This window comes from Diuraphis noxia, unplaced genomic scaffold, assembly GCF_037042655.1.
Source record: "Diuraphis noxia isolate RWA-SAM2 unplaced genomic scaffold, SU_Dnox_SAM2 contig0009, whole genome shotgun sequence".
In the NCBI taxonomy this organism is placed as follows: Eukaryota; Metazoa; Arthropoda; class Insecta; order Hemiptera; family Aphididae; genus Diuraphis; species Diuraphis noxia.
Window position 1 is genome coordinate 2744962 of NW_028301719.1, and position 12372 is coordinate 2757333.

At 32.6% G+C, this 12372-nt stretch overlaps 1 long non-coding RNA gene across 3 annotated transcripts in view; it reads left to right on the forward strand.

Moving 5' to 3' along the window:
* The window catches only part of LOC149054254 (uncharacterized), a 229629-nt gene that overhangs the window by 190656 nt on the left and 26601 nt on the right, over nucleotides 1–12372 (forward strand). For 2 of the 3 annotated variants that reach the window (XR_016192298.1, XR_016192296.1), the window contains exon 2: nucleotides 5700–5846. The exons of the other annotated variant lie outside the window; for it this stretch is intronic. This is a non-coding gene — a long non-coding RNA (uncharacterized LOC149054254). The remainder of the gene's footprint in view (nucleotides 1–5699; nucleotides 5847–12372) is intronic. 3 annotated transcript variants of the gene reach the window in all.

Consider the following 12372-nt stretch of genomic DNA (forward strand, 5'->3'; position numbering starts at 1 on the left):
ATTAGATCAAATTTTGAAAACAATTCGGGACTAAGTAACTTACAGTAAAAAAGCGGGGTTAGCATGTGAGAAACAGAAATTTGTATCGCCACGGGACATTCTGGAAGTAATAAAAATTTACTCAAAATTTGAAAATAAAGTTTTTAACTAGTATACTATAATTTAAAAACTACAAAAATCAGAATTCGAATAAATATTATTTAAATAAAAAATAGGGATGAGCGTGATCAATGAATCACCCTGTAATATTTAGGTACTATCTACACGCATGACATGCATAATAGTATTATGTAAGTTTACATCGTGTTTTCATCGTGAATGCCTAATATTCAATAATATAATTATTATTATTTGAAGTCGGGAGTACATTATTATGCACGCGTTGTCGAACGATTTTCGTATAAAATAATAATATTATTTGGGCCTGCTATAATGTAATACAATGCGCATCATATCGTTTTTCTTACGACGATGTGTGATCAACCGAAAATCCAAATATTTTCCATACGGTTTTCAGAAAATCTCGTACCTAATCATAATAATAATGTCTTATAATCATTACTATTTCGTTTATACAGCTCACAGATGTTATTGAATTCTCACCGGAATGCGTCGCTGCATGATAGTTGCGATGGGAACTGTAGGGATACCTCAATAATATATTCTGCAGGTTTATGTTGTAGTAAAATAATAGTGGTAGGTAGATAGGCAGTGCCGCAAGTCCGTAACCAGAAAAATATTTTTATCATTATTATTATTAATTTTTTTTTTTTTTTTGGGGGGGGAGGGGGGGTTAGAGTATAAATATGTTAAGTAATAAAATATTATTTAAATTAATAACATGAAATTTTTTTTAAAATTTCGGTAGGTAATAAGTACATTATCTTATATTTCTACATTAATAACTAAAATTCATTACACTTTACTATATACAAGTTAAATATATACAATATACATATCAAAAAAATAAAAAATATATAAAACGTATACTACAATTTACAACTATACTAATTTAATTTTCCTTGAAGTATATGAAAATCTTTTAATAACTAAAAAAAAATTTCAGGGGGGTCTGAGTAATTCTAAAGGAGCAAGCGACGAGGGCATTTTCTACCATCTATAATTGTGAAACTCAGTCCAATTATTGGGTCGATGGTCGGTGAAATAACATATAATCATATTTTTTTTAAATATTTCAACGATATATAATATTTTCTAGGTATAACTGGTATTAACATCGAGTTTTAACATTGAGTTTAATGTATTGTATTATTTGTACTTAATGGTGTTAGGTCTTAGGTTAGCATTAAAAAACTATTGTAACGATAATAATTTATATGTCTTATAGTTTTTTAGATCATATATTATATTATATTGTAGATGCTGATACTATCTATAGACATTCTAAAAACAAAACGATCTCACCATCCATGATCTCGACAAAAACTCTCTATAATATGATTTTAGAAAGTATCGATAAATTTTCGATTTTTCAATCTCGTCTTTGTAGTTTTATTTCATATTGTATTTTAATCTTTTCGAGTGTTTGATCTCTTTTAGAAATCTATATAGAATTATATCGAGCTAAAAATGTAAGTTAAAATTAGCATGCGAACAAAGTGATCTGTTTTTTTTTTCAAATACATGGACTGGACAAAACTTTTGCCACCTTCTACTAAAAAACTGAAATTATCATACTATTCACTGTAGTTAGGTAGATAATAAAATAATATTACATCAATATATAACATTAAATTATTGTACATAAGCTGGTACGGCGAGATTTCAAGTTTACGGGACTAAGCTTTAGCAGACTTAATACATACCGACTCGAGACGCGGAAAAACGATACCAGCTGCATAATATTATTGTACCATATTATAAAGCTGGACATTTTTATATACATGAATATATTATGTGTGCACATTACACTCATACAATTAAATTAACGTGTTGAGCTTATGATCACGGTAAAATTATTTCACTATATATGTATACACTTGAATTCACGATCGTAGTTGTTTTCCGTTTTAACTGTTCCCGATAAAACGATTCGAGATTATGCACTAATTTAAAGGATTATCAGTTTATATTAAGAACCGTCCGTATATATAGAGGTGATTAAAAGGATACAATTAGCGGGCTTGCGTGTGTCGTATCGTTTGCATTTTGGGTTTACTTCGGTTTCACGCGCATTCGCGTTTGAATATGTATATGTGTGTAGGGTGTAGGTACCTATAATCTATATCCTACTGTATAGTTAATAGGTTTTATGTTTATACCTGCACAAGTAAAGAGTCCACGTTTAAAGATATTCACACATTTACATACACAAGGTGTTTAACCCAACATATCTATATTAACATTTATTTTCATTTTTAGAATTTTCATGCATACTTACATAAAGATCATATTATTTTCAAATTCCTATATTTCTTAACCATTCAAGGACTATTCCGTGGCGATATATATAAACTTATCTTTTTCAAATTAAGTTCACCTTTTTTTTTTTTTTACTGTAAATCGTAAATCAGATGACTTTTTGAAAACTGTGACGCATCGAATAAAACGAATTTGAAAAATATATATACTGTGAGTTATTCAACCTTAAATATATACTTAAGATAATGATTATAGTCCTTAAGGGGACGATACACATCCATCTATTGTGTAACATAGCAAATTTACACTCGGTACCTATAGATCGCGTTTAGCTCCATTAGTTTAAAAATTAGAGCGAATCGACAAATTATGAAATTTGGGGTGTTAAGAACATATTATCTATGTTTTTATGTGATAGGGTTTTTACGATAGTTCAATTTTAACAAATTATGCATATATAATAAAGCGTAAATTAAAATTGTTCATAACTCACTTACAAACTTAAAAGTATTAAGCAGTTGGTTAGTGAGGTATTTAAATTGAAATCGTGTTTATATTAAAACCCAAGTTATTCTTCGCGTGAAAGCATCTACTTTTCGGGCGTATTATATGTATACAAGTGTAACTGTACTATTTCACAATTTTAGTAATATCTATTCGCAATCGATATTTATTTTGTTAAATAGTCCTGTTACACCTTATATACCTACCGCCGTAGGTTCTATTCTATATCGCACGTCGTATAATAAAATACACCATAAATATTAGTGGTCGTCACGATAGGCGACGACGGCATCGGATCCGCGGCAGCACCATCGGTGGCGACGATGAGTCTTCTGCTGCGGGTGACATTAATCCCGCGGGGCGGCCGTCGATCGAAACGATATATGATATAATATTATATATTATGTGTATGCTATATTTTCGGCCTTCGTGTCTTTTTAGCACGCTAATAAACCCGAACGACGGCGGGTACATCCTCCCCTACGCACACGCGCGACGGGGTAAAACGACATTAAAAAAAAAAATTGTTTATTATGGCGTCGGCATCAATTTTACGGGCCAGAGATCTCTGCCCACAGCTATTGTGTCCGAACGGTTATTAATCACTCCTGCGCGCGTGTACACACCCTGGTGATCTAGGGCGGGTGCAGTACACTGCAAACTGCACAGACGCGCATCAGTGGCAGTTGCAGTGGCGTACATATTATATAGTATACATATAACGTATATATATATATAATATACATGTATATATGTATATATAGGTATAAAGTATATGGCGTAGCACACTCGCGCGAACGTCGGGGGACGAGACGGGCGTGTATATATATTATTATTATTATTATTGCCCGCGCGGAGCGTGTGCCGACTCGCACAGGAAGCTTATCACTTCTGTTTGTACCCCGCCCTAGTTTTATCAAGGTCCGTTCATCTGTACATTATATTATATATGTTGCCTGCAGTCCGCTTATTATTATTATTATTGTATACCAGAGCACCCACCGGATTATGTATATACATACGTATAATATATAATACTGCTCTGCAGACGTATATATACAACATACATAATATACGATGGCGACCGCCTCCGCCGAATCCGTTTGCTCATCGCCCCGTGTGAATCATCCTACACGTATTTATTATATCGTATACATAATATATAATATAATGTGACGTCCGCCACCACCGCCGACACCGCCGTAACGAATTCGATAAACAACCTAAATAAATTGATGGGTTATAATAATAAGTCCTCCGTATCGCTCCGCCACTCTTCCTACTGCCGGCATATAATGCGCACGTAATACACAGAAAGAAAGGGAACGAAAAAATTATTTCGACTATAATATTATTTCGGTCGGTTTTGGTCGCGATCATTGTATAATATCTTCTGCAGCTGTTGTGAGTTAGAACTGTAATTATGGGTATAGTGCAGATTGAAAGTCAACATCGGACAATGTTTTTGGTCGACATTTTTAGAACATTTTTAGAACATATTTATATAATGTAATATTTTGAGCAGTTTTTCAATAAGAAATTACCATACCCACAAGGTTCACCCTACATTTATTCCGTTTCCATTAGATTTAACTTAACTGCACAAAAACTATGAATAAGTTCAATGCTGATACAACAAAGGTATACGTATAATAACAAACCTAGCTATGGTAAAAATATAAAAATAAAAATAAAATTAGAGAATAAGAATTGGTTAGATCCCCTCAGACACTTTTTATTATTATTATTGTAAAACATACAAAAACATGGCATACTTATGGACGTTTTTTTTGCTTTGAAAATTTACATTTTACCGATACCTACGCGTAGATACGATATAATTGATTTGCACATACTTCGCTACCTTAATTATTTAATTAATTTTCCTGAGTATAGATATATATTATAATAGGTATTAATTTTGTTGGGTTGTAGGTATTTTAGACTGTTAAATATTAAAGTATGCGAAAATTATGCAAAGCTATTACGGTTGTATGATTCTAATTGCGGATGCGTTATAAACGTATAACTTATAATATAAAATATATTTAAAAAAAAATTCGAAGTAGTAAAAACACTTTTGAGATTATTCTTCAAGCAGTAAGAGAACTTTTTCATAAGTCTTTGTTTAAAACTTTTTTTTTGTAAAATTTAATTTAATTATTACGACTCTATGTGCTATATAAAACTAATCAAGACGTCGTCGTCTGAGTCGTAGAAAACTATTTTAAAAGTTAAATAGTTTTGGAGCCGACTACCTATAGGCTATAATGTTAAATAATACAAATATACAATATAGGTATATACCCATTAAACCTCGATCGATAATACAATACTGTGTTGAAGATCAATAAACATTTAAGGTATTAGGTATATTATGTTCTATAAGAGACTAAAAATTATTGCAGAATACCGTATTTTCAATTAAGCTGTAACACATAATAAAATACACAAGGGTATTTATAAGATTTAAAGTAGTTTTAGTACCCGCATTAAAAATAATTCAATAATTAAATATTCAAAATTGTATACTAAATTTATTTTCATATTTTCCGTTTACCCATCATGCGAATATGTGATGGTTAATAAATATTTCCGGTGAATAAGTATAATATTATTATTAGCTACAACTACTCTGATTAACTGAAATACTGCATGATATTATTCCACCTATATCATTTTTTTAGATAATTATTTAAATATATTTAGAACTTTATACCGAAGCTTAATCGAATATTTGGTATTGAAATAATGATTTTTTTCCTGTTATATAATTTTAAATAATATAATTTTAATTTATGTCTATTGTTTAGTATGAATTGAGGAACTGGGACAGAAATTTTAAGAACATTATGTAGAGCTGGAACATTGAAAAAGATCACGAAATCGACATATTCCCAAATTCGTATCTAAGTAAAAAAAAAAAAAAATCAAGTCAAAATCATTACGGACAAATTGAGGTAAATGCTGTATATTCAATAAAAAAAAATATAGTATACCTACAGAAGGTATATGAAACATAAATATTATAGACAGGTTAGGGTAGATTAGATTAAAATATTAATAAGCGTAAAAATATTTAATACCAGTATTACTTGAAATCTTAATTTTTATAAATGAAACCTAAAATTAAAGGACTGCACCCGAACATCTTTCAAAAAATCTTTTTGCGTGAAAAAGGTTTTTACTATAGGAATATAATTTTGGTGGTGTCGTTGGACTTTCAAATAACATTGGTATTAAATATTTACCGCTTATTCTTATGTTTTTAGGCTTAAGTAACTTTAATGGAATCACCAAAGTCAAGAAATTTAGTGTAAAAACAAAAAACGTTTTGACACAAATATTAGCAATATAATAGCATCTACTCTGTCATGTACAAATTTTGTTTTCTTTACTATGGTTGTACCCTGAGTCGTATTTTTTTTTCGTGCTAAACAGTTTTTCTATATCATAAAATAATATCGTAGCTACACAGAACAGGCAACAAAGGATATAACCACCTGTAAGTCACTTTAAACTAGCTTAAACCAGTATTTAAATATATATATATATATATATCTAAGATTTAACACCATTCTCAACATTCATGTAAATCGTCTATATCAAATTCCAAGTTTTCAGCATTCAGTTTGATAACCATATTTTATGGTATTAATAACATATTATATGTTTGTTTGTTGTATTACCTATAATATATTATAAATGCCTATAAGATATTTATTGTATTTCTTTTGTATTTGTACTCAAACTTTACTATCTATACTATTGGGCCTCGGCCCGTTTTATTCTACTGAATAAACTATTATTATTATTATTATAATTAAACGACCGGAGTTTCAGAGGATATTAATTCGTCGTTTCAAGTTAAGTACGGTTTTATTTTTTACTCGGTGATCTGCGGTTAGATTACACGTCATGTAACAGTATATTATACTGCGGTTTTATACGAAAGGCAAAAAAAAAATAATAATAATAATAATAAAACAACTGTTACGCCATCAAGGCATACATATATAGTAACAACAACGGCGGGAAAAAAATCCAATAATCTTAAGAGCTTGTACGGCCCTAAACGAACTATTCTCTTTCTTCTAAGTCTCGGTTTAATTTATATCCTTGCTAAAAGAAGACCAATAAAAAGAAAGAAAAAAGGAGTACATTTCAGTTGCAGAAGTCATTCAGTCTCTCCTTTTTATATTATTTAAAAGTATAATTTCAGGGCCGAACTAGAAATAGCTGCTGCTACCGTCGCTGCGGTGGAAATGTTCCTCCTTTTTTTATATATATATATATATTTATCTTCCGTCTTTACCGAACGGGAAACAATTTGAACAACAGAGCTTTTATACCCCCGGGATGTTGCGTTCGACCAATGGGAAACCGTCTTTTATTATTTTTTATTTTTTTCTTCAGACGTTACCCTCGATGTTTGTTTTTTGCGGTTCGGTAGACACGGAAAACCAATGCGAATTATATGTAGATAAACTTCGATAGACTGTATTAATACCCGATTAATTATCATATTGTATATCTGTGTTACTTTATATAATGTACGATGCGATATTGCGATATCGATACGATATGGTCCAGTCGAAAATAATGCGCGTAATAAAAAATAAATAACGCGTGGTATACAGAGTGACTCGTGCGATAATAGGTGTATATTGAGACGGCGAGTGCTACATAATATACACGCTCGGAATACATATTTCTGAGTGGAAAGTTTATTTTTTATTTTTGTGCCTTTGCTGAAATATTCATTCGAAAAAAAAAACGTGTATTCGTGTTCAATGAATACACGTTAATTAAAACCAAACGCGCTTCTCTCGGGCTCTTAGGAAATCGGTTTAAATTGGAAAAAGAAAAACATAAAACACGTTTTACAATGCAAATCGCGTAAAGATCAAAGTTGAAAAATTCCGAATCGGGTAGATTTTCCTTTTTCCTCTCGTTCATTTTTTTTTTAACTATGGCGACTTTGCATATTGGATTATGCCTTTGACGTCGTAGATTTTTTGCCCCTTCCTCAAGTTTTATTTTTTTATTTATATATATATTATATGCGCGTACCGCCGCCATCACCTCGGGGACTCATCATAATTATCAACAGAAAAAAAAGCGACTGGCACAAAGAGTCGAGGAGACTTTTGATCAATAAATATGCGGCGTTCTTGATTAGAAAGAAAAAGGAATTTGAATAAAAATCGTGGCCTTATGATGGAAGGAAAAATGTTTTTTTTTCTTTCTTTCTATCGGCCAAGTACCCCTTGTGAATAAATTTACGTAAATCAGCTTCGTATATATTAATTTTTGTGTGTATACACTTAATTCCCGGACTTTTTTACCGCGTCGGGGGTTTATTAAAATTTTCAAATCCAGTTTATTATTTACTTTCACGGACAGAGACGGAGAAAATAAATCGCCGCGCTTTCTGAGCGATATTCCGCACTCTCCGTGAGCTTCAAGACTTCCACTGACTTCGCAATAGTCGAACACCTATCATAAAGGTGAAAATACGCCGAAAATAATGTATTTGTGTACCACTCGATATTTGAAAGGCGTGGCTTAAATTAGTGTATATTTATATATGTATACTATTATAAGGCGTGGAAAAAACTTGAACACGATTAAGTCGAAATCGCGAAAATGTCGACCCAGGAAATGAATGTAAGATTTAGGTTTACCTATATGAATCATCGAATTTGAAAACAATATTTTATTATATAAATCGGTGGACCAAAAAAATCGGAAATATATCTTCAAATCGTCTTCGACAACAACGTTAGGTATGTAATATATAATATACAATATATATATATATATATATATATTATAGTTATTACTTTTTGATGTAAGAAATTTGCTTGTACTTTTCCTCGATGTCTTAAAACCTATGTAGGTATATTAAAAGGCATTAATACGATCAAGTCGGTATGCCGGTGTTTATTTATTCCTATAAATACATCAAAACGTTAATTTTGTGATGGTTAATTTTGTAATTCGAACAAATCACGCTGTGAAAAAGAAACGGTTTTTCAGCCAACCGTGCAGGATCACGCCAACTCATTTGAACTTCGGAGTTCCGGTCCGTACAAGTATATGTATAGGTATATATATATATATACGTATTACATAGGTACACAGACGTGTACTCACGAGGAAGACGATCGCCTGGACCCTGCAGGAGTGATGGTCGGGAAATATTCAAATCCGCGAAAAACATTTTCGTATCGCCGAAAACGTGCGTCGGCATAATGCAATATGCTCACACATCATACATAATATTATAGCAAATACATACACACACATACACATATATTTGTACAAAGAAAAAAAAATCATATTTCGTTCGGTCGATTTAAAACAATCTCCGAGTCGGTTTTCTTTTATTGGGGGCCTGCCGACACACTCATGCACACCCATGTATACACATTATTATACACACATAACCGCCACGCACGTCGCCCGGCGACGACCCTCGTCACGCCGCTGCGGCGGTATACAGCGTCATACGCCGGGCGACTCGGGTTTTGATGGATGAAGATTGATGACCGTTAATGCGAATTCGAGGGCTTTTCCGAAAGACGGCCAGCGCGTAATAGATTTTTCTCCTCGAGCCGCCTACGCCGAAACGAACGAATGTGCAACGGATATCGCGTGCGTGACGCGGATGTATACGTATAATATGTATATTGTATATATATATATCATATTATATATATAGGTACGCGGAGGAGAATAATAATAATAATATTATGATGATGTGGAAAAAGAGGAGAATATTATATCCAGCCACGGTTGGGTTGGGTCATTCACTCATACATCGCGATAGGGGAGGGTCAAGTTGTCTCGTGTATGTGTGTGTGTGTGTGCGTGTGCGTGTGCGTGTGTGTGTGTGTGTGTGTGTGTGTGTGTGTGTGTGTGTGTGTGTGTGTGTGTGTGTGAATTTCTTGAGAAGAGGCAAAAATTATACTTTTGCCTCCCTCCACAGATGTATCTACAGTGCAGATATTATATTATATTTTCCTATACAAATTATAGAATGAATACAATACATTTTTGTGAGATCAAAATACTTTTTGTCAAATTATTGCATACAAGTGCTTACCTACATTTATATCACGCTTCTATATATTGCTGTATATTATGATGTCGTATTGTCAACGTTATCGTTATCATTCTAAAGTTAATATTATTTTATAAATTTTGATTACCTTGAATTATTTTTTTTAAGCAAATTATGTTCAGATAAACCACCTTTTTTTTTCATTTAACTCATATGTATATACTTAATACTATTATTAACTATGATATGTGTCGAAGATATAGAATGAGTTTAAGACTTGCGCAATAACCAACAACTATATGGGTTCTGGTTTTGAGTTTTGTGAATTAATTATTTGTTCCCCTCTCCTAGTTATTTTATACCCAGCTACACCATTGGGCACTTACAAATCGTATTATATATTATGATAATACAGCCTTTGAAGGATAATCCACGAGTGGCGTTAATTATATTACGATAAATGTACCTCTATGTAAAGAATGGCGGTCTGCCGTTGTATTGTCATCGAGTTTTGCGTGTACGTGCGTATAACAATAAACGGTAGGAATGATAGAACAATCGACGCAACGTCGCGCACTTGACCGTATAGTGGTATATATATAACAGTGCAGGGTAAACCATCTTAGGGGAGGACTATGGATATTAAAAAAATCATGCGCATTCCAGCCAATTTCCAGACCATATTTTTCTATACGCATCATAATTTTTGAATTTTACTTATTATAAGCAAAAACGATTTACTATAGTAGAGTATATATATATAGTATAGGTGTATAATAGATATAAAATTATCATAATTTCAGTTATATAGAGATGAGTGATTACTGAAAAACCTATAATGGGCATAATGTCGCATGGCTTTTGATGAAAACAAAAAGATACGTTTATTTAATTAAAACTACCAAAATTATTCTTATTATATCTTAAATAACATGTATTTAGATATCCCGAAAACAACTGATAACGAAACAAACATTTATGGTATTTATTAATATTATTTTAACCGTTTTGTTTTCTCTCAAATTTCTGAAATTAAAACTAAAGGAAAATTATTGTATAAATTGTAATAATCAGAAGTGAGACTCGGCCCCCCTCTTCACCCACTCTTTAACCACCGTCGTATTACATATATACGGTATAAAGTAATTCAGAAATGGTATAATATGTATTTACGTTATAAACGAACGGCCGGTCGGTGACGAGAGGAGCACGTCCTAAATAAAACGTACATTATAATATAATATTATACGAAACGCGAATAATAATATTTACCGTTATCGGCCGAAAAAGGGGTGTACACGCGAATAATACTCTTATATATATATGACGCGTCCGTATTTGGGGGGATGCTGCCTCGCCACCGGTGTACGAATATATACGTACGAACAACAATAATAATAATATCAGCGCGTGTGTATAATACGCTGTGATGACTTGTACAAACGCGGTCGCGTGTCTACCGCCGTATTTTATATAATACACACACGGCTCGAATCAAAACAAAGTCACGAGCCCTGTGAAATAAGTACGGCTGTGTACGATGGTAATAATAATAATAGCGCGAGTAGAGTTTGGTAATACCGCAGTGGTATACAGTGGTATATAAAGGACGAGGACGACTACGACGCGCGGAGGTCAATCGTTGATAATATAACATGGGGTGTCTTAACAAGTTAACCGTTATATGCGTACCATTTTCGGTACATGGTTGATTTGCATTTTGAACTAACCCAAAAAGTAATGAACATGCGTATTGAATTTATAAGATATCAAGGGGCTTGGTCGAAAATTTGTTTGTCTGGTGGGCAATGAAATAATTTCCTGTGTTAAAATCGTATATATTTACGTGTACCAATAATGGTCCACAAAAGCTTACTGGCAAAACAATAAGTGTACCAAGAATGGTACACGTAGCATTTTTGGCGATGTACTGAAAAATGACGTAGTGGTTAAGCCGTTTTGTTAAAAAGAACGCTGGATTTTATGTGGACGATATATTTGGAGATCTAACGATTTGATACTGATAAGTCATGAGCTAAAATGTCATCTGTTGGAACTTGGACGACGAATATTCATAGAGTCTTCGATGGTCGATTGCATAATGGAAACAGTAATCGTCTGCTGCAGTTCTATAGAATGCGGGGAGTAGAGGGTAGATAAGTCATTTGCCCGATATTGTTTTTCACATTCAAACCTAAACTTCTCCTCCTTATAAGAACGATAGGTTTTTTTTTACGGAAATAAATTTGATTTATAGCAGTTTAAAATCTGAAGTTCTTTTCGAGACACCCCATACAATAAATTGGCGGCGATTGATCGACAGCTGTGCGCCCTACTGGCGACTAGGGCAATCCCGCGAATATATTATTATGTTGTATGGTTTTTGAACGGTTTTTATACAATAAGTCTTTGGCCCG